Source organism: Nyctereutes procyonoides, unplaced genomic scaffold (assembly GCF_905146905.1).
Source record: "Nyctereutes procyonoides isolate TBG_1078 unplaced genomic scaffold, NYPRO_anot_genome, whole genome shotgun sequence".
Taxonomy (NCBI): Eukaryota; Metazoa; Chordata; class Mammalia; order Carnivora; family Canidae; genus Nyctereutes; species Nyctereutes procyonoides.
In genome coordinates, this window is record NW_026575035.1 from 9,957,065 (window position 1) to 9,980,718 (window position 23,654).

The window sequence follows — 23,654 nt, forward strand, 5'->3', positions numbered from 1 at the left end:
GACTTAAGCCAATGGGCACAACTGATGGCTTGCAGACCCCTGTTGGAATATACACTTCTTAGGCATGTGGTCAGGTCTCCAAATTCTTAGCTCAGCCCATTAGTGTGATTTTTCTTTTTTATGGAAGCATAGTTTTCCCATATGATGTGGTGATTTAAAAAAAAAAAAAGATGTGGTGATTTAATAGGAAAATAGCATTTGACATGTGAAAAACATTTTCTATGCATTTAGTAACATTTGCTTTGAGATAAAGAATGTATACTATATACTATTCCATTTAAAAGCATAAACAGGTTTTTTCTGATTAAATTAGAAGAGTTGTTAAATTTGATTTCTATGTAGACATATTGTATTGTTTTTAAGAAGTTATTTCAGTTAAACTTCAGACCTTAGCTAATCCTTGGTAGACTCATGTAGTTGACAGCCCTAATTCAAAAATATGAAACTAATTATTGATTTTTAGAAGAAAAGGAAAATGCTGAAACTTGTGGTAGAAACTATAGGCTTACCTTAAATCATGTTATAAAAAATAAGAGGCCTAGGGGCTGACTGGCTCAGTTGGAGGAGTGTGCACCTCTTGATTTCAGGGTTCTAAGTTTGAGCCCCACATTGGGTGTAGAGATTACTTAAAAATAAACAAGCTTTAAAAAAATGAGAGGCTTAAACGTGGCTTTTTTTTCCTAAAAATGATCATAACCATATACATGAGAATGATAACTCTGCTTCCTCACTACTTTACTTCCTTAAAGATAAGAGAAATAGAGTCTTTCGGATCAAGGTTGAAATTAAGACTGCTTTCTTCCTTCTTCCCGCATTTATCACTGTCTTTTAGACAGATAGCACTTGTATCCACTGGTGTCTTGTCCTACCTCCCTTTCCCCCATACTTGTATACAGGCACACCTCGTTTTACTGTGCTTCACTTTATTGAATTTTTACAAGTTGAAGGTTTGTGGTAACTCGGCATCAAGCAAGTTTTTTAGCTCCGTTTTTCCAACAGCATTTGCTCACTTTGTGTCTCTGTGTCACATTTTGGTAATTCTCACAATATTTTGAACTTTTTCATTATTATTGTATTTGTTATGGTGATATGTGATCTCTGTTGTTATTATTATTGTTTTGGAGTGCTGTGAACTGTGACCATACAAGACGGCAAACTTTTAAAAAACGTTTTTACTCAAATTCCATTAGTTAACATATAGGATGAATTAGTTTCAGGTGTAAAATTTGGTGATTCAGTATTTCCATACATCACCTGGTACTCGCCACAACAAGCACACTCCTACTCCTCATCACTATATTTTAACCCATTCCCACCCCCACCTCCCCTCTGGTAACCATCAGTTCTCTATAGTTAAGAGTCTGTTTCTTGGTTTTCCTCTCTCTCTCTCTTTTTCCCTTGTTTGTTTTGTTTCTTAAATTCTACATATGAATGAAATCATATGGTATTTGTCCTTCTCTGACTTACTTATTTCACTGAGCATTATGCTCTTTAGTTCCATCCATGTCATTGCAAATTGCAAGATTTTATTCTTTTTTATGGCTGAGTAATATTCGTGTGTTTGTGTACACATACACATGCATACCACATCTTCTTTATCCATTTATCAACTGATGGACACTTGGACTGCTTCCATAATTTGGCTATAGTAGGTAATGCTGCTATAAACATCAGGGTACATGTTTCCCTTTGAATTCATATTTTTGTATACTTTGGATAAATATATAGTAGTGAAATTGCTGGATCATAGGGTGGTTCTATTTTTTGAGGAGCCTCTCCTGTTTTCCACAGTGGCTACGCCAGCTTGCATTCTCACTAACAGTGCAAGAGGTCCCCCCCATACTCGCCAACACCTGATATTTCTTACGTTGTTGATTTTAGCTATTCTAACAGGTGTGAGGTGATAGCTCATTGTGGTTTTGATTTGCATTACCCTAATGGTTAGTGATGTTGAGCATCTTTTCATGTGTCTATTGGCCATCTGGATGTGAAATGGAGAAATGTTGGTTTGTGTCTTCTGCCCATTTTTTAGTTGGACTATTCATTTTTTGGATATTGAGTTGTAGAAGTTCTTTATATATTTTGGATACTAACCCTTTACTGGATATGTCATTTGCAAATATAAGACAGCAAACCTAATGGATAAATGGATGTGTGTTCTGACGCTTCACTGATCAGTTGGTTCCTTGTCTCTCCCCTTCCTCGAGCCTCCCTATTTCCTGAGACACAACAATAGTGAAATTAGACCAGTTAATAACCCTACAATGGCCTCTAATTGTTCAAGTGAAAAGAAGAGTCACATGTCTCTGACTTTAAATCAAAAGCTAGAAATGACTAAGGTTAGTGAAGAAGGTATGTGGGAAGTTGAGACAGGCTGAAAACTATGTGTGTCAAACAGCCAAGTTGTAGATACAAGGAAAAATTCTTGAAGGAAATTGAAAGTGCTACCCTCCTTGGTAAACACACGAATGGTAAGAAAGCTAAACAGCTTTATTGCTGATAGGGGAAACGTTTGAATGGTCTGGATAGAAGATGAGACCAGCCATAACATTCCCTTAAGCCAAAGCCTAATCCAGAGCAAGACCTGACTCTCTTCAATTCTTCAAGGCCTGAGGGAGGTGAAGAAGTTGCAGAAGAAAGTTTGAAGCTGACAGGTGGGTTTATGAGATTTATGGAAGGAAGCTGTCTCCATAACATACAAGAGTGAGGTGAAGTAGCAAATGCTGATACAGAAGCTGCAGCAAGCTATCCAGAAGATCTAGCTAAGAGAATTAATGGGGGTGGCTCCACTGAGCAACAGATTTTCAGTCAAGATGGAACCACCTGCTATTGGAAGAAGTTGCTATCTAGGGCTTCCATGGCTAGAGAGAAATCAGCACCGGGCTTGAAAGTTTCAAAGGACAGACTGACTCTCTTGTTAGGAGCTAATGCATCTGGTGACTTAAAGATGAAATCAATGCTTATTGACTATTGTGAAAATCCTAAGGCCCTTTTGATTTATGCTAAGTTTACTCTGCTTGTGTTCTAAAAATGGAACCACAAAACCTGAATGACCACACATCTGTTTACGACATGGTTTACTGAATATTTTAAGCCTGCTATAGAGGCCTACTACTACTCAGAAGAAGAGATTCCTTTCAAAATATGCTCATTGACAATGCCCTTGGTCACATAAACTGTCTAATGGAGATGTACAACAAGATGAATGTTGTTTTCATGTTTGCTAATACAGCATCCATTTTGCAGCCCATGGATCAAGGAGTAATTTTGACTTTACAGTCTTATTATTTAAGAAATAAATTTCAGAAAGTATAGCTGCCATAGATAGTCCTCTGATGAATCTGGGGAAAGTATACTGAAAAACTCTGGAAAGGATTCACCATTCTATTGTTTTGTGTTTTTTTTTAAGATTTTATTTATTTTATTCACAAGAGACACACACACACAGGGAGAGAGAGAGGCAGAGGCAGAGGGAGAAGCAGGCTCCATGCAGGGAGCCTGATGTGGGACTGGATCCAGGGTCTTCAGGATCAGGCCCTGGGCTGAAGGTGGCGCTAAACCACTGAGCTACCTGGGCTGCCCCAGATTCACCATTCTAGATGCCATTAAGAACATGTATGATTCATAGCCAAACTGGAAGGAGCCAAAATGTCCTTCAACAGATAAATGGATAAAGAAGATGTGGTATATATACACAATGGAATATTACTCAGCCATCAGAAAAGATGAATACCATTTGCTTTGACGTGGATGGAACTGGAGGGTATTAATAATGCTGAGTGAAATAAGTCAATCAGAGAAGGACAATCATCATATGGTTTCACTCAAGTGGAATATAAGAAATAGTGAAAGGGATTATAAGGGAAAGGAGGGGAACTGAATGGGAAAAATTAGAGAGGGAGACAAACTATGAGAGACTCCTAACTGGGAAACAAACAAAGGGTTGTGGAAGGGGAGGTGGGTGGGGGAATGGGGTAATTGGGTGATGGGCATTAAGGAGGGCACTTGATGGAATGAGCATGGATGTTATAGTATATATTGGCAAATTGGATTTAAAAAAAAACATGTGTGATTCATGGGAAGATGTCAAAATATCAGCATTTAACGGGAATGTGGGAGAAGTTGATTTCACCCTCATGGATGACTCTGAGGGGTTCAAGACTTCAGTTGAGGAAGTCACTGTAGATGTGGTAGAAACAACAAGAACTAGAATTAGAAGTAGAGCCTGAAAGTGTGACTGAATTGCTACAATTTTATGATAAATCTTGAGCAGATGAGGAGTTACTTCTTATGGATGAGCAAAGAAAATGATCTCTTAAAATGGAATCTACTTCTGGTGAAGATCCTGTGACAATTGTTGAAATGACGTCAGAAGATTTAGAATATTTCATAAACTTTGTTGGTAAAGCAGTGGCAGAGTTTGAGAGAATTGACCCCAGTTTTGAAAGCAGTTCTATGAATCAGATGCTATCAAATAGCATTGCATGCTATAGAGAAATCATTTGTGAAACGAAGAGTCAATCATTGCAGCAGACTTCATTGTTGTCTTATTCTAAGAAATTGCCACAACCACTCCAACTTTCAGCAGTCATCAACATCAAGGCAAGACCCTCCACCAGCAAAAAGATAACTACTCATTGAAAACTCAATGATTAGCATTTTTTAGCAATAAAATATTTTTTTTAATTTTTTTTTTAATTTTTTATTTACTTATGATAGTCACAGAGAGAGAGAGAGGCAGAGACACAGGCAGAGGGAGTAGCAGGCTCCATGCACCAGGAGCCCGATGTGGGATTCGATCCCGGGTCTCCAGGACCGCGCCCTAGGCCAAATGCAGGCGCCAAAACGCTGCGCCACCCAGGGATCCCGCAATAAAATATTTTTAATTAGTGTCTGTACATTTTTTTAAGACAATGCTATTTGTTGCACACTTAATAGACTATAGTATAGTGTAAACATAACTTTTACATGCACTGGAAAACAAATTTTATTTGATTCACTTTATGGCAATAGTGGTTTTATTGTGGTGGTCTGGAATCGAACCTGCAATATCTCCACAGTGTGCCTGTAAATCTATTAAAGTTGCATACGCAGCATATTGAGAGATCATGGTTTGCCTGAGTATGGGCAGTTGTGCCCATGTACCCCTCTTGCAGTGATCCTAGCCATGCCTCTGTCGGGGCTCTGTTTGAAGGAAATGCAATAAAGGGTAACTCTGGTTTCTTTTTTCCATGTCTGGGACCAGTTATCATTACTGTGCTTCTCCCCTCTTCTCCATGTAAAAGTACTTTAACATGTATAGATTAGATTTGAGTATTATAGATGGGTATTCCCAAAACAGAAGAGGATTAGGCATATTAATTATTCTGTGTATGTGCTTGATTATTAAATTTACACAAAAGGTAACACAGTATGTATTACTGTATGGTTGAAGAACCATATGTTAATATGTCTATATAAGCACACATATATTAATACAGTATATATTACTGTAGTAGTTAAGGACCCAAGTCAGATTCTGGGTGTTGAATCCAAGCTCTCTGACACTGTAAAATGGGGATAATATAAATATCTGCTTCATAGGGATGTTATTAAATGAGATAATGTGTGTAAAGTGCTTAACACTAGGCTTAGCACTTACAAAGCACTCAATAAATATTAACCGTTCTTAAAATTACTTTAATTTGAAGCTTTGATATTTAAGAGGTATTAAAGTGTGAGATCCTTGCTACTTTCTTAGCTATAGTTACTTCATAATGTCTGCTATAGGTACTGAAGTTTTGTTTTGTTTTGTTTTGTTTAGCTTTACAGGTTTTACTAAGACTCGAGTTTTATTGCAGTGTTTTGCCATCATATTCACTATTTGCCATATCCTAACCTTTTCCTTTCAACTAGAGCAGGCACATAATTGTGTCATTTCTTCATCTTTTCTGTTAAAGCATATTGTCATATCATGAAGGGATGGGGTTAGCTTTGAAGATTCCCCTTTTATATAATAATGGTCTTTTATCTTTATCACGACCTATCCTAAGAACCCAGATAGCATGACTTTTCCCAGTAAAATGGCTGTTTTGTTCATTTACCGGTTCATGTTTCAATAATTACAGTAATTCTTCTCTTTTTTTGGTAGGCTCTTTTAAATATTTGTAGTTTTATAATTTTTTTTAATCTAGGAGCTTTAGTTACAGTTTTTAAAGGATTTTTTTTTTTTATGATAGTCACAGAGAGAGAGAGAGAGAGAGACTGGCAGAGACACAGGCAGAGGGAGAAGCAGGCTCCATGCACCGGGAGCCCGATGTGGGACTCGATCCCGGGTCTCCAGGATCGCGCCCCGGGCCAAAGGCAGGCGCCAAACCGCTGCGCCACCCAGGGATCCCTAAAGGATTTTTTTTAAGGAATAGGTTTCTTAAAATGAGTGATATTGGTGATGTTTTTAACGAAAACAAATGGTTGCCTTTAGCATTTTACAAGTGTGAGATAGATGTTCGTGTACTATTCCATAATTTTTAAGTTTACCATTTCTTAAAGTTTTTCATTTTAAAACATTTCTACACCCAGTACAGGGCTTCAGCTCACAATTCTGAGATCAAGAGTCACATGCTTCCCCTGCAAAAAAAAGGTAGGGGGTGGGGCGCCTGAGTGGCTCAGTCAGTTAAGAGTTGGACTCTTGATTTCAGTTCAGTTGATGATCTCAGGACATCAGAACCATGTCAGGCTCCTCTCTGGATGTGGAGCCTGCTTAAAATTCTCCCTCCTCTTCTCCCTCTGCCTGCCCCTACCCCTCTGGCTCACCTGTGTGCTCTCTCTCTTAAAAAAAAAAAAAAAGAGTCACATGCTCCCACCCAGCTGAGCCACCCAGGTACTCCAAGTTTATGGTTTAGTTGTGCCTATGATACTTAACACTTGAAGTTGAGCATTTAAACTCTAGACTTGTTCATTATTTTTTTTTTAAAGAAAATACAGTGCCTGACTCACCACCAAGCATAAATAGGCCCCTAATCCTTATTTAAACTCTACCCTGTTGATACACAATTAAAACTCATTTGAGGGCAGCCCGGGGGGGCTCAGCGGTTTAGCGCCATCTTCAGCCCAGGGCCTGATCCTGGAGACCCAGGATCGAATCCCACGACAGGCTCCCTGCATGGAATCTGCTTCTCCCTCTGCCTGTGTTGCTGCCTCTCTCTCTCTGTGTGTCTCTCATGAATAAATAAAATCTTAAAAAAAAAAACTCACTTGAAAATATTAGGGCCAAGAAATAATATTTTAGAAATGTTAAGATTTATTTCCACTCTCTGAGCATGATGCTATGTATTTGCAGTAGCTAAGCTACTGGAGTAATTGACTTTTACTTTATTTTAGATAACTTTGTTAAGGAAGACTGTGGTTCTATTTCTTCAAGGTGTTGAATAGAGAAAGATTAGAGTAGTTGTCTTCTGTCAGATTTTCTTCACACTTTATATTTGCCTTATCCTTCTGACTAATCAGTCTCGTGTTTCACACCTGAGTCAGGGACCCAGTGCAGTGAATTTGTTCTTTATTTAGTCTATTTAATTTCTTATTTACATATGGCATAGTGATTACCAGCTGTAAGACTTTGACTTGAGATATCTCCCCTCGATAACAAAACACAGAAATACATAGGAAAGGTTAGTAGAAGGATTGAGGGTTTGACTGAGTTCCTCTTAGTCTTTCTTATTCATTAGACTCTGAAATTTGGGCACCAGTGTCTGAGATGCTAAATTCTAATCCTAGTTTTATGTTTAAATTGTAGCGAACTTTTAAGTATCTAATAGCTGTATAATAATTATTTCTTCATCTGAAAATTTACAAATAATAGTAATATCCTTCACATGTGGTGTAGTAATAGTTCATTTTTCATTATGAAATCCCTTAAAAGTCTCCGGAAACAGCAATACTGAAATATAACAAAATTATGGTTGCCATCAAATGTAACAATTTACATTTATATTCTGTAACAAAGTGTCTTAATCAGTGCTATCAAGAATACAAAGACAAGGGATGCCTGGGTGGCTCAGTGGTTGAGCGTCTGCATTCAGCTCAGGTCATGATCCCGGGGTCCTGGGATCAAGTCCCACATCGGGCTCCCTGCGGAGAGCCTGCTTCTCCCTCTGCTTATGTCTCTGCCTCTGTGTGTGTCTCATAAATAAATAAATAAAATCTAAAAAACAAAAAAAAAAACAAAAACAAAGATGAGTAATACACAGACTGACATCAAAGAGCTTTATAATCATAGTGCTGGGCCACTTTCAAGTTTATAATTTACTTTCGGGTATATTAAGTATGTGGACAGTAATAACCATGATATACCAAGAAAACAGTAGTTTTTTACATTTGTGTCCTCAAGTCTTAATACATTGCAAGGCACACATCAAGTGATTAATAAATATTTACAGATTGACTGAAAAGATATGGTCAGATTAGTTTGATGGTTTCTGGGCACTGGGAAAGGGTAAAGGTCTCTCTCTCTTTTTTTTTAAGTAGGTTCCATGCCCAACGTGGGGTTTGAACTCAAAATCCCAAGATCAAGAGTCACATGTTATACTGACTGAGCCAGTAGGTGCCCTGGAAAGGTCTCTCTCACGAGAAGGGATTGACAAGGGAAGACTTATGAGAAGGATGCCACTGAGTTGATCATCCATGGATGTTTAGATAGGCATGAATGCCGGGAGAGGTAGATGGGACAGAATGAGATGATCATAGGAAAGTGCCAGGCCAAGTCTGAGAACACTGCGTAGTCCAGTTTGGCCAGAACTAAGATCATAGAGCTAGGGGACTCTTGGTAGACAAAGATTGCCAGGCTCCTGAGTTCCAGATTCTTGTTTGAGTCCTACTACGTATTAAGTATAGTAGTCAATTATTGTAATTAGCACAGTTAATCCTCAATACCCTAAGGTCATTTCCCTTTTGTGTTAAACCTGAAGGGACTGTGGTGGTAGATTTGATTCCCACCACAGAGTAAGTTGAGGGAGGGAGGAACCTGACATGGGGAGAAGTTCCTGGAGAAGCCTGCTAACAAGAGAGGGAAATCTTGGTATAGTCTCACAGGGATTGGAGAGAAAGTATGTGATCCAGAGAAGCTGCAGAAGTAGGAACTGAAGATCTTGGGCATCAATTGGGTTTGAAGATGGAGAGAGAGAGAAGAGTTAGAGCTGACCGGACAACAGAGAATATGAAGCAGCAGATAGGGGAGAAGGGTTTTCCTCAGAAAGGCAAAGAGCTGCATTTTGGCCACAGCTAAAGACAGATGCCTATGAGTGACTGAAAGCCAGGCAGACCCAGGAGCAGAAGTGATAGCACGAGGCTGGAAGTATAAATGGAGCCCCACGTCTACATGAGATCACTGAAACTGCACCAGCAGATACAGTCTGCAAGGAGTGGCTTTATAGGGAGAAGAAAAAGCAAGGATGTTATTCAAGTAATGCCTGTAGTTAGGCTTGCTTGTCTGTCTTTCTCTTTCCCTCTCCCTTTTCTTTTCTCTCTTTCTGTTTGGTGGCAGGGAGAAGTGTACCCAACACAGGTGAGGCAGATAGGACAAAAAGCCTAACAGTGCAGTATTACAGAAGCCAAGGGACAGTGTTGGCAAAACATGTTCTGATAGAGGCCAAATTGTACAAGACTTGAAGGAAATGGCCAGAAAATAGGGCTGCTTTTTCTCAGGCAGGCCCATGATTCTGTGGCACATTTAGAGAGCAAGGGGGCAGTTTGGGCTGTCTCGGTGATTGGAAGCATGCTTCATGTCTGAAGGTCTAGCAAGGAGCAGGAGAGTCCCTGACTGCCCTATCTGTTTAAAACTTACTCTCTTTTCCACTCAACCTACATTCTTCTTTTCCTCCTTAGCACTTAGCAATATCTTATCTATTGTAAGTTTTACTTATTTATCCTGTTTATTGTCCCTCTCTAGACTGTAAGGATTTTTTATCTGATGGGTTCACTGCTGTGCCTACAGTGCCCTGTACGTAGTAAGGACCTCAGTGAATAGTGGATGAATAGATATATGGAAATTATAGTGATTTGTGTAACACTCTTTCTTCTTTATACCGTGAACTTATTGAATGGAGCTGAATCATCTTTGTGCCCCTAATAATGCTGTGCATATTGCAGCTGATGTATAAACATTTATTTTATAGCAGCATCCCGAGGGTGAAAAACTAGGGATTTGGGACCCAACTGGCCTGAGTTAGGATTTTTCTTCATACTAATCTGACTCTAATAATTATACTATCAAACCTTTCTCTAAGCCTCATTTTTCCTTGCTGTAAAATGGGGATAAATTAGTACCTTTGTTATAAGGCCATTCAGAGGATTAAAGATAGAATGCATGTCAGAGTGACTGGCATATAGTTGGCACCCAATAAGTAACTGGTGTTTTGCAATCTATTGTGTAACTTTGAATAAGTTACTTAACCTCACTGACCCTCGGTTTTTTCATCTCTAAAAGGGGAAGATTAAACCAGTCTCATGTGGTATTTGGAGGAACCAGTGAGACACCACATGCAAAACACTTACCTGGCATAATGCCTGTATACTTGGCAATCGCTGAGCATGTGTGCCTTTACTCTTTTTGTGTGTAAATATAGTGGTTAAGAGCACAGACTCTGCAACCAGACTGCACAAATGCAGTTCCTGGCCCTTTTACTTAGCTGTTCTTGACCTCTCTGTGCCTCAGTTTTGCTGTAAATTGGGAGAAATCATAGTACCAGTCCCATAGGATTGTTATGAGGAAAATAGGTAGGAATATCAATTCAGTACCTGGCTCCTGGAAAGCATTAGATAGGCGTGATTTTTCTTTTTTTTTCTTTTTCTTTTTTTTTTTTTTTTATAAATTAATTTTTATTGGTGTTCAATTTACCAACATACAGAATAACACCCAGTGCTCATCCCGTCAAGTGTCCCCCTCCGTGCCCGTCACCCATTCACCCCCACCCCCTGCCCTCCTCCCCTTCCACCACCCCTAATTCATTTCCCAGAGTTAGAAGTCTTTATGTTCTGTGTCCCTTTCTGATATCTCCCACACATTTCTTCTCCCTTCCCTTATATTCCCCTTCACTATCATTCATATTCCCCAAATGAGTGAGAACATACACTGTTTGTCCTTCTCCGATTGACTTACTTCACTCAGCGTGATTTTTCAAAATATATCTTTATTGCTTTTTTCCCCTCTCTCTTTAGTCTATTAAGTAGTTTTAACTGGGCACCTGGGTGGCTCAGTGGTTAAGCGGCTGCCTTTGGCTCAGGTCATGATCCTGGGGTCCTGGGATCGAGTCCCACGTTGGGCTCCCTGCATGGAGCCTGCTGCTTCTCCCTCTGCCTGTGTCTCTGCTGCTCTGTGTGTCTCATGAATAAATAAATAAAATATTTTAAAAAATAGTTTTAACCTGATGTAATCTGAGTACAATGTCTTGCTTATAAAGAATAGGATCCCTTTATTAATGAAATTGGTCATGTTTACAGGGTGGGGGGTGGAATATCATAAAACATCAAGAAAAATGACCTGACTGAATAACATAGCTGTGGTGTTAAATCTTCCACATACAATGAAAAAGCTACACTTTGGCTCCCATTCTGGGCAAGATCCCCTCCAGAGCAATGGCAGACTGGTTTAGATCTTATCTTTGAAAAACTTTTTTGTCACTTGCAAATTTGCCTGCGTTTCTCTGCCCCCCTCTTCTGCCAGCTGGTTTCCAGGAATGGTGGGGAATGCAGTTTGAGTAGAACCCAGGAGGAAGCAGCAAAATTGGAAGGACAGGTGGTGAGTAGTTGGCCAATCTGGAAACCTTTCCTCTCCTGCTGGGGAAGATTTTCTTTTATTAGCAAAGTATTTTTCTAACAAAATTCCAAGAACAAATACTAAATTGTGCCCCTCACTTCTTCAGTCCTGTCAAGGCTAAAAGCTCTATTTTCAAAGAACTACAGAGTTTATTGTGTCACTGAGGGCGTAGCTGGGTCTTTATTCATATCTAAAACAGGTTTAATAAAAGAGAGGTGGCTGCTTCAAATCAACAAATTCAGTTTCCATTCATGTAGCAAGCCACTGTTGCAGAATCTGTTGTGTTGTGGTGTGTTGATATATTCTCTCCCTTAGGAGACTCTACTGGATCTCCTCTGTGATTCTTGGCTGCTCCAGATCTCTCTCCCATTCTCACCCTGGTGTTGGGATGGCAAGCAGACTTCATCTCTGGTGCCAACTCCTATTGATTATAGTGATTGCATGGAGTGCTGTGTTGAGAAGAATCGAGAGGCCACATACAGGCTCAGAAGTGATTAATTAGCAGTGTCTGCTGTGCAATGGGAGAAAGGGGTAACTAAGCATGTGTTGTGCTTTTGCCAGACTTCGTAGATTCCGTGATAGGGTTCAGCCTTGAGAGTCTCATTTTGTGTTTCAGCATTTTTGTCTTTAAATTGGTATATATCAGTTACTTTATTCTAAGTAAAATAGAAATAAATAGAATTATATGTTAGCTAAAATTAAGTAGAGTTACCTATGTGTGCTTTTTTTCTGTGCTTACTTAAGGAAGATCTTCGATACCTAACTAACCCTTAGTTTTCTCACTTCTGAAATGAGGAAATTGTTCTCTAACCTTTTTGTTGAGGTTCTCTTGCTTATTAGTTAACACATGGTTTTATCTTTATTTTGTAAGTTTGGCAGAAAAATACTCCTAAGTTTTGGTGGTGATTTTACTTAGTAGACTAATAATAAATTAGTATGAATCCCTTGAAACCTTGGACGCACAGCAGCTATACCAGATTTGGGCATTATAATCATTTTTTTTTTAAAATGGAGAAAGAAAAAAATAATAAAAAATAAAAAAAATAAAAACGGAGATAGAAGTTTATTGAATCTACTGCTAGGGAGCAGTGGACAGGACAGTGGAGATACTGTCTGCCAGAGGCTATAATCATTATAGACCAGACCAGACATGTCATTCATAAAGGAGTAGTCACATGTGTGTGTTGTCCTTTGGCTTCCCTCATTAAAAGCCAGGGATAATTTTGGTCTAACCACTGAGGTCTAAAGGTATCACTTCTTATTGTTTTCTTTTTTATGAGTCAAGATAAATCCTTTCTTTTCTGGCAGCTGAGAATACTCTTTCATTGAGGCAATAATGACAGTATTGAAAATGTAAGCAAAGCTCCAAATATAAGACATTTTTTACATTTCTTTTTTTTTTTAAGATTTTATTTATTTATTCATGAGAGACAGAGAGAGAGAGAGAGAGGCAGAGACACAGGCAGAGGGGGAAGCAGACTCCATGCAGGGAGCCCGATGTGGGACTCAATCCCCGGTCTCCAGGATCACGCCCTGGGCCGAAGGTGGTGCTAAACTGCTGAGCCACCTGGGCTGCCCATTTTTTACATTTTCTGATTCAAGTGTGGATACATTAAACTTTTTAGAAAATTGTGATAAAATATACATAACAAAATTACCATTTTAATCACTTTAAATGTACAGTTCTATGGCATTAAGTACATTCACATTGTTGTACAACTATCACCAATATCCATCTCCAGAACTTAATTGTCTTCCTCAATTGAAGATATCTCCCCATCATCCATTAAACATCTCCCCATTCCTCCTCCGCTCCATTCTCTGGCAACCACTCTTCTACTTTATGTGAACTTGACTGTTCTGGGAAGCTCATTTAGAGGTTCTTATATCTAGTTACTTATTTCACTTAGCATGTCCTCAGAGTTCATGCATCTTGTAGTATGTGTCCACATTTCCTCCATTTTTATAACTGAATAATATTTCATTGTATGTACGTACCACTTTTATTTATCCATTCATCTGTCAGTGGATACTTGGGTTGTTTCTACCTTGTAGTGATTGTGAATAATGCTGCTGTGAACATAGGTGTACAAATATTTGTTCCAAGGGTCTGTTTTTAGTGTTTTTTGCATACATACCCAGAAGAGTCATATGGTAATTTTATGTTTAATTCTTTTGAGGAATCAGCATACAGTTTTCCACAGTGGCTGTATCATTTTATATGCCACCAGCAATGCACAAGGCTTCCAGTTTCTGCACATCCCTGCCAATACTTGTTTTCTAGTTTTTTTGTTTTGTTTTGTTTTTTAGGTAGACTCCACGCCCAGCTTGGAGCCCAGTGTAGGGCTTGAATTCATGACCCTGAGATCAAGACCTGACCTGAGGTCAAGAGTTGGATGTTTAGGGGATCCCTGGGTGGCGCAGCTGTTTAGCGCCTGCCTTTGGCCCAGGGCGTGATCCTGGAGACCTGGGATCGAATCCCACGTCGGGCTCCCGGTGCATGGAGACTGCTTCTCCCTCTGCCTATGTCTCTGCCTCTCTCTCTCTCTGACTATCATAAATAAATAAATATTTTTAAAAATGCCTTTAAAAAAAAAAAGAGTTGGATGTTTAACTGACTAAGCCACACAGGTGCCCCTCTAGTTTTTTTTATAAAAACCATCTTAATAAATGTGAAATGGTATTTTGTGGCTTTGATTTGCATTTCCCTGTTGACTAATGAGGTTGAGCATCCTTTTATGTGCTCATTGGCTATTTGTGTATCTACTTTGGAGAAGTGCCTGTTCAAGTCCTTTGCCCATTTTTTGGATCAAATTTTTTATTTTGTGGCTGTGTTGTTGGGGTTCTTTGTAATACTCAATAGTGTCTCTTATCAAATACATGATTTGCAAATATTTTCTCCCATAGATTGCCCTTGTATTTTGTTGATAGTATCTTTTGATGCACAGCTTTTAATTTTTTTTAAGATTTTATTTATTCATGAGAGATACAGAGAGAGAGAGGGGCAGAGACACAGGCAGAGGGAGAAGCAGGCTCCATACAAGGAGCCTGACATGGGACTCGATCCCAGGGTCTCCAGGATCAGGCCCTGGGCTGAAGGCGGCGCTAAACTGCTGAGCCACCAGGGCTGCCCCACAGCTTTTAATTTTGATGAAGTCTGACTTGACTATTTTTTCTTCTGTCACATCTGCTTTTGGTGTTATATCTAAAAAATCCCTACCAAATCCAGTATCATGAAGCTTTCCCCTTATGTTTTCTTCGAAGACTTTTATAGTTTTAGCTCTTATGTTTAGGTCTTTGACCTACTCTTGAGTTAATTTTTGTATATGTAGGTCAAGAGTCCAAACACTTTTTTTGCATGGGGATATCTGGTTTACCCAGCACTATTTGTTTTTTGTTTTTGTTTTTTTGTTTTTGTGTTTTTTAAGATTTTATTTATTAATTCATGAGAGACACAGAGAGAGAGGCAGAGACATAGGCAGAGGGAGAAGCAGGCTCCATGCAGAAAGCCTGATGCGGGACTCGATCCCGTGACCCCAGGATTATGTCCTGAGCCAAAGGCAGACACTCAACCGCTGAGCCACCCAGGCATCCCTCCCAGCACTATTTGTTGAAAAGACAAATGTAAAGACCGCATTGAGTGGTCTTGGCACCTTTGTCAAAATCCATTTGGCCACATATGTGAGGGTTTATTTATGAGCTGTACTAAGACTTTTAAGGATTAGGTATTTTAGCTTATATCTAGTCTCATTGTTTCTCATTGATATTATTGCTCCAGTTTTCTAACTGTTCTCCCTAACTAGTATCATTTCTTTAAGTCCATACCACTGGTAAACTTTCTTTTAATTTAATTTAATTTTTAAAAAAGATTTATTTGAGAGAGAGACCACAAGCAAACTCCCCTCTTAGCAGAAAACCTAGCCTGACTAAGGCTCCATCCAAGGACCCTGGGATCATGATCTAAGCCAAAGTCAACATTCAACTGACTGAGCCACCCAGATACCCCTAAACTTTCCTTTTCTTTCTTTCTTTTCTTTTCTTTTTTTTAAATTTTATTTATTCACGAGAGACACAGAGAGAGGTAGAGACACAGGCAGAGGGAGAAGCAGGCTCCATGCAGGGAGCCCAATGCAGGACTTGATCCCAGGACTCCAAGATCACGTCCTGGGCCAAAGGCAGGTGCTAAACCTCTGAGCCACCCAGGGATCCCTTAAACTTTCTTTTTTTAAAAATATAGATCATTTTATTCAACTGCTCAGAACCTTTCATGGGTTCCCCATTCCCTACAGGCTGAATTTCAACCTCCTTAGCTCTGCAGACAAAGCTCATTCTCACCTGGTTCATGCCCACCTTTCCAGGCTTTTTTCCCACCATCCTCTTTTAGGGACCCTCTTGGGGATTTCTTTAGAGCCCTAGTAAGAGATGTGCTCTTCCACTGCTCCCCTGCTTATACACCTATTTCTCCCCTTCCTCACACACTTGATATAGATCTGCTTGTCCTGATAGTCTCTGAAATCTTGTCACTTCCTTTCCAAAATCAGGCATTCTCCCCTGTTGCTCCTATAATAGCCCAGACCTCGGAATGGCACTTTTGATCATATTTTATTTATAAGTTTTGCCTACTTTTCTCTTTCTCCTCCTTGATTATAGGTTTCTTGAGGGCAGGGATTTTGTCCTGTTCATTTTTGTATTCCCCAGCACCTGTCTTAGTGCTCTATATGATACTGGCATTCAGTAAATATTTTTGGAGGAAATGAATTAATCTAATGCTAAAAAAGGAAAACCGTTACAGAGAGAAAGACATCAGATCAGATATCAACAATGCTTTTCCTTTTTTATAAACTATTCCTATAAACTGTGGGCTCTAAGGAAAGATTTCTTTTTTCCCCTAAAGATCTTTTCCCTCTTTTCCTATACTTGGTGACTATGATTGCAATTATTATTACTCTCTTCCAAACAAGGATAAGTAATCTTAATGATTTTTTGAAGGGAAAGAGAAAATGGGGGAAAGCAGAAAAAGAAAGAGCCCCGGTGAGGGGAAGGTGAAAGAAATCATCCACCTCAGAAGCATTCACAAGTGACACTTGAAGTTGAGTCAGAATTGGCTCGAGGTGCTGAGATACAGTGATATGCTGTGAGAGATGTAGTCTTCTAGACCAACATAAAACACATGTTCCTTAGCACCTTTTATCACAAGTGCCTCTTGTGCCTGTGGAGATTTGGAATAGATGAATAATTAATTATTTGTCTCAGAATATGGCATCTCCACACAAAGAGAAGCTTTTTGTCTAACTTTGATGATTGTTTATATGGCCAAGTGTGTGAATAAATGAAAATTTTTAGTCAGATCTTAATTAAAACAGGTTGACACAGAAGTCTTACTATCATCTATCCGCATAGCGTCCTTTATGATACAGTGAGAACAGTGAGCCACATTCTTCCAGTCTTTTTTGTGTGTGATTGACGTGTTCTTTTGGCTTTAGGTGGGAGAAGTTAATATATAGAGGATCCAGGGAATAGCAGAGCCGGAAAAGCAAATCTGGTTAATCCACAAGAGTTAAGGAGGACAAGAAGGTTTGTGAGGCTGTTAGCCATCACGCTCAAAAGACATGTTATTGTTCTTCTGTATTATCCCTGCAACCTCAATCCTCTCTGACATTTTGAAGAAGCAGTCTAGTCTAGTCTCTGCCTTTGGTTACTTTTTGAACTCTCAGTAACAGTGTGGGAAGTCTTCTGCCTTAATATGTCAATGATTCTGAAGTTAAATGTTTGGAAAAGTATAGAGTTACCCCAGTTTGGGAATCTGAAATGGATGGCTTCAAGAGCCCCAGGACCGGATGGCTCTCACATTCTTTTTAGTTCTAAGATTTTACAATTTTAAATGGTCATTGATCCTGGCAGAACATTTTAGGGAATAATGTCCATCTTAGAAGGTGGATTCTGTCAGCGAATCAAATTCTTGAGATATATAACCTGCTTCCTGAGCCTTAGGAGTGAGCCTGAGGTCTGAAAGGCATAAATCCTCATCGGCTACTACGATTCTCATTAATTGTGGCTAACAGATCACCTCAGACTTTTAATTATAACCTAGTAGTAGTGTTCCAGTGACTTCAAAGAATAAATGCACTCTTCTTTTTACCTTTTTTTTTTTAAGATTTATTTATTTATTTATGAGAGATGGTGGGGGAGGGGGACAGAGACACAGGCAGAGAGAGAAGCAGGCTCCATTGCAGGCAGCCCGATGCAGGACTCAATCCCAGGTCCCCGGGATCACGACCTGAGCCAAAGGCAGATGCTCAACCACAGAGCCACCCAGGCGTCCCATAAATGCACCTTTTAAAGGCAACCTACTTTAGAGTGGGACATACGTGCTAATTGGGAAGAATCTGATTCAGTTGTTGAAGCTTCTGAAATCCTTGGATAAAGTACAAATGCTGAGATGAGAGTATAGTATGCTATTTGTATATTATTTCATTTCATGAAGTGGTAACTTGGCAGAGTCATATTTAGAAGCGATTGCGCTCTATCGTGCTTTCTCCTCAGCTCTCTTTTGTGTGGGTATAATCGACTGCAGTAGTATCATAGACATTTATGCACTGCTGTTTGCATAAGCCTTTTATTGGAAATAGCCCAACAAAATAGGACTCACTGCTAGCTTAGCACAGTTGGGCCTTCTCAAAGGCTCATTTTCCTGCATATCAAAAGAACGAAATCTTTAGTTAATATTGGTTGGATGATATCCATAAGCAGGATATTCACAGATAAGCCTTTCCTTTATCACAGACTCACCTCTTAAGGAGGGAGGTCAGAGGTCCAGTGACCTAATTTGGTGCACACGTATGTCTAAAGAAAATAGCCAATTCAGATGGATGTTACTTTTCATTTTATTATTACTATCTATGAATCTTATTCCTCATTTCAATAAAAATATATTTAACAGATATATTATTCCATGATATTTTATCAAGTTTTAAAAATCTAAGATGTATAATTACAATGTTAATGGGCTTATGAATTAATATCATAGATGAGTTAGTTCACACTCAGCAACTTGTTAAATGTGACATATCAGAGTATATCTCATTTTTAAATATATGAGTAAATATATGATAATAGTGTACCACAACAACTTTGTTGATTAAAGATTTGCCACTTTCTGGTACAATGTATTCAATTTATTTTTTGAGGTTTGTATCATGGAAATTTCAAATAGTGTTATAAGCCCCCATGTGCCCTTTCCCAGCTTTAGAAGCTGTCAACATTTTAAAACTAATTTAGTATTGATTTTAAGTAATTCCATAATTTTAAAACTATGAAAATAACCTATGGTTCCATCCACCTAACACAACCCTCAACATTTTCTGTATTCTTTTTTTCTTTCCTCAAACTTATCATTGATATGGTTCTCCTCTTCTTTTGCTGAGCATAATCAGACTAAGGGCTAGTAATAGCTACAGTTGATTGATGTCCTCCTCTGCCAGGCACTGGGCTAGTTGCTTTCGATATAATTCATGGAATCTGCACAATAACATTGGAATATAGGCATTGCACTGCTGCCCGCCCCCCTGCCATTTACAGATATGAACCTGACTCAGGTTAAATAACTTGTTCAAGAGTCATATTTTTAGTATATGGATTCACACTAAAGGATCACTCCAAGGCCATACTCTTACCTTCCTATAAAGAGGCCTCTTCAAAAGGATTTTTTCATATTGCTCATAATTACCTTTAGAAGAAAAAAGAAATGTCAGTACATAAATCAGATCACATAATCTATAGAAGCAGTACTAGGATAGTTGTTGCTGGGAATTATAAGAGCAGTAAAAGGCATGATCCCTGCCCTTTAGTATTTATGCTGCAGTGCAGATGAACCTAACCCTTGTGAGACACTAACATAGAATACAAAACAAGACATACTGTGGTATTATTAGCTGTAAATGTTATAAAAGCTCCACAGAGGAGTGGATGAGGATTACGCCCCATCTGTAGAGAAGGCTGCTAACAGATTTAGGATTTCAGCTAAAATTAAAAAGACTGACAACGCCAAATGCTGGTGAGGATGTGGGACACCCAGAGCTCCCATACACAGCTGATGGAAATGTAAAATGGTAAAGCTGCTTTGGAAAACAGTTTGACAGTTTCTTATAAAAATATATCTGTGAGCCCCGTGATTCCACGCCTAGGTACGTACCTATAAGAAATGAAAATGTGTGTCTTTTAAAAGACTTGTACATGTGTATTGGTAGCAGCTTGTATATAATAACTCTGTGTTCGTTTTCTTTTGCTGTGTAACAAATTACCACAAACTACATTCATTTATTATTAGCTCACCATTCTACAGATCAGAAATTCAGGGGAGCCTGTGTGGCTCAGTCAGTTATGTATGCATCTGCCTCTTGATTTCAGCTCAGGTCATGATCTCAGGGTGGTGGGGTCAAGCCACATGTCAGGCTCCTGGCTCAGCAGAAAGTCCACTGGAGAGTCTTCCTCTCCCTTGCCCTCCTCTCTTGCCCCTCTCCTCCTCTCAAATAAATAAATCTTAAAAAAAAAAAGAAAGAAAGAAAGAAAGAGAGAGAGAGAGAGAGAAAGAAAGAAAGAAAGAAAGAAAGAAAGAAAGAAAGAAAGAAAGAAAGAAAGAAAACCTAGCCTGGCATGGCTGGGTTCTATGCTTAGGGTTATTGTAAGGCTGAAATGAAGGTGTCAGCAAGAATGAGTTCTCATCTGGAGGCACTGGGGGAAAATATCCACTTTCAGCTCATTCTTGTTGGCAAAATTCAGTATCTGGCAGCTGTAAGGCTAACGTCCTGTTTCCTTGCTGGGTGTTTGCTGTGTGCTACTCTCAGTTCTTAGAGGTCACCTGTGTTCTTTGACATGTGGTCCCCTCCATCTTCACATCAGCAGTAACATATCAAATCCTTCTTGTGCCTCACATTCCTGAGTTTTGCTGCTGCCTGCTGGAGAAAACTCATTTTGATTAGACCAGACCAATCTCCCTATCTTTTTTTTTTAATTTTTATTTATTTATTCATGAGAGACACAGGTAGAGAGAGAGGCAGAGACACAGACAGAGGAGAAGCAGGCTCCATGAAAGGAACCTGATATAGGACTCAATCCCGGGACTCCAGAAACATGCCCTGGGCCAAAGGCAGGTGCCAAACCACTGAGCCACCCGGGGATCCCTTCCACCTCCCTATCCTAAAGTTAGTTGTGCCATATAATACAGCCTCATCACTGGGGTGAAAATTCATCATACTTGAGGTTATGCAGGGTATGTACACCAGGGGTTGGAATCTTGCAGAATTATCTTAGAATTCTTAATTGGAGGGGATCCCTGGGTGGCGCAGCGGTTTGGCGCCTGCCTTTGGCCCAGGGCGCGATCCTGGAAACCCGGGATCGAATCCCACGTCAGGCTCCCGGTGCATGGATCCTGCTTCTCCCTCTGCCTATGTCTCTGCATCTCTCTCTAGCTCTCTCTCTGTGTGACTATCTTAAATAAATTAAAAAAAAATTAAAAAAAAAAAAAGAATTCTTAATTGGAAACAACCAAAATCCCCATGAAGAGGAGAATGGATAAACAAACTGCAGTATATTCGAATATCCTTAGCACTAAAATGGGACAAGTTATTAATTTATGCAGTGACACGGATGGGTCTCAAAAACTTAATGCTGAAAGAAGCATAAATAGTACTTTATTGTATGATCCCATTTATTTGGAGTTCTAGAAAAAGCAAAACTAATCTGTAATAATAGAAAATAAGATTGGTGGTTGTTGGTGGGGATAAGGAGAGAGAGATTGCCTGAGAGTGGGCACAGAAGAAGTATTCAGTGGTCATGAAAGTGTTTTCCATCTTGATAGGAGTTTGGATTACATAAGTGCTTTCATTTTTCAGAATTCTTGAACTTTACTCTTAAGATCTGTTTATTGCACTGTTTTACCTCTCACCAGACTTTTGGTTTGAGAATGAACCACAGTTATATATGTAAAACCACCATCAGAGAACACTGAAGCTAGAAACAACTTTACAAATTACCTAGCCTAATTCCTGTTGAAACACTACTGCCTTGGTGATGAAAAAAGTTTAAAGTTGCTAATGATAAAATCTGCTGCAGCCACCTTCTGCACTCAGGAGGGGAGTTAAAAATTTTACCTATTTGTGCTTGCCAGCAGAAAATATGACAGAGGGACAGATTTGCTAACAGTAATACATCTTGAAGTGTAAGTGTGGAATCTGGATCAAGACATTTTACTTAGATGTGTTTGGCAGGAGACATTTTCTTACTGCTGTTGATTTGATCAGAGAATTCATAGGATTTTGCTGTTGCCTGTGATTTGGCTGAGAAATAACTTGTAAAAACTCCATTGTAGCTAATAAAGGGCACATGGTATTAGTTTTAGAGTATCTGTGACCCCACTCTACCTCTGTAGAAATGATTTCTGAGATAACCAAAGATTTGATAACATGAGCAGGAAAAGGACATAGGTAGATGCATTTTAGCAAACTGCCCCCAGCAGTTTTTATGCTATTCTTTAGAAAAGTTTTCTCTCATTATCTACTGTGAGATTATTTTCCTACGAAACATCAATTTCCTGTGATGCCCTGGCTGACTATTGACTTTAGATTTTAAATGCATACTGAAAATATTGAGGTATCTATTAAAATTACTACAACTTTATAAAGGTTTTTAACAATTACTGTAGTTATCTTAATAATTCTGAATTATACTTTGGCTTTTTTGTGATAAGGTGTACCAACATTTATGAATTTAAAATTTGTTTTCTTTTTTTTTTTTTTAATTTTTATTTATTTATGATAGTCACAGAGAGAGAGAGAGAGAGGCAGAGACACAGGCAGAGGGAGAAGCAGGCTCCATGCACCGGGAGCCCGACGTGGGATTCGATCCCGGGTCTCCAGGATCGCGCCCTGGGCCAAAGGCAGGCGCCAAACCGCTGCGCCACCCAGGGATCCCTAAAATTTGTTTTCTTAGAAACATTTTATTTTCTTATTGAATTTCTTCACTGAGGTCTTCAGGAAGCTTATGTTCGTTCCTTGACACCTCAGTAATCATTTTAGGCTCTGAAAGTTGTTAGGATAGTCTTCCAGACTGGTGATGGTTCCTTTTAGTGAGCTAGAGAGAATTAGTAAACAACTCTTACCCAAGTTATTTATATGTTGAATGGGTAATGTAATTAGAGTAAAGTAAGTTTCAGAATTAGAATTGACAAATTCTTTTGAGTTCTGAGAAACTAGAGTTTTTTTGTATAAGTAGCTTTTATATGATAATCCTTCTATGTAGTTGTGTCTATAATAGTCCTTGGTTTTTCTGTATTAATCTAATTTTGGCTTGGTTTACTTACGAATAATGCACTTTATATAAAATGGTTTTGTGAGATGAAAGCTCTTTGTTTTGATCTCCAGGCAGTAAAATAATTATTCTTTAAAATATCTATATACAAAAAGACAAGTACTGTATGATTCCACTTATATGAGGTGTCTAAAGTTGCTAAATTCATGGAAACAGAAAATAGATGGCGGTTGTCAGGAGGAGCTGGAGAGAAGGAGAAATGGGGAGTTGTTCAATGGGTATTAGGGTTTCAGTTTTACAAGATGAACAAGTTTGGAGATATGTTGCAAAACAGTGAATAAATCATTATTGAACTGTTTAAGATGGTAACTTTTTGTGTATTTTATCAGTTAAAAGTTCCATATAATCTACTTTTCATGCTACACTTCTTGAGGACTGAGTAATGTATAGAATTGTTGAATCATTATGGTGTGGACCTGAGACTAACATAAAATTTTATGTTAATTATACTTCCGTTTTTTAAAAAGCCATGTGTTCCATTTTTGAGATGAAAAAACCAAGG

The 23,654-nt window shown here is 38.9% G+C and overlaps 1 protein-coding gene across 12 annotated transcripts in view; it reads left to right on the forward strand.

Moving 5' to 3' along the window:
- The window catches only part of NCOA2 (nuclear receptor coactivator 2), a 297,105-nt gene that overhangs the window by 128,308 nt on the left and 145,143 nt on the right, over positions 1–23,654 (forward strand). For 2 of the 12 annotated variants that reach the window (XM_055318183.1, XM_055318180.1), the window contains exon 3: positions 11,696–11,770. The exons of the other annotated variants lie outside the window; for them this stretch is intronic. The gene's annotated coding sequence lies outside the window, so the exon portion shown is untranslated. The remainder of the gene's footprint in view (positions 1–11,695; positions 11,771–23,654) is intronic. 12 annotated transcript variants of the gene reach the window in all.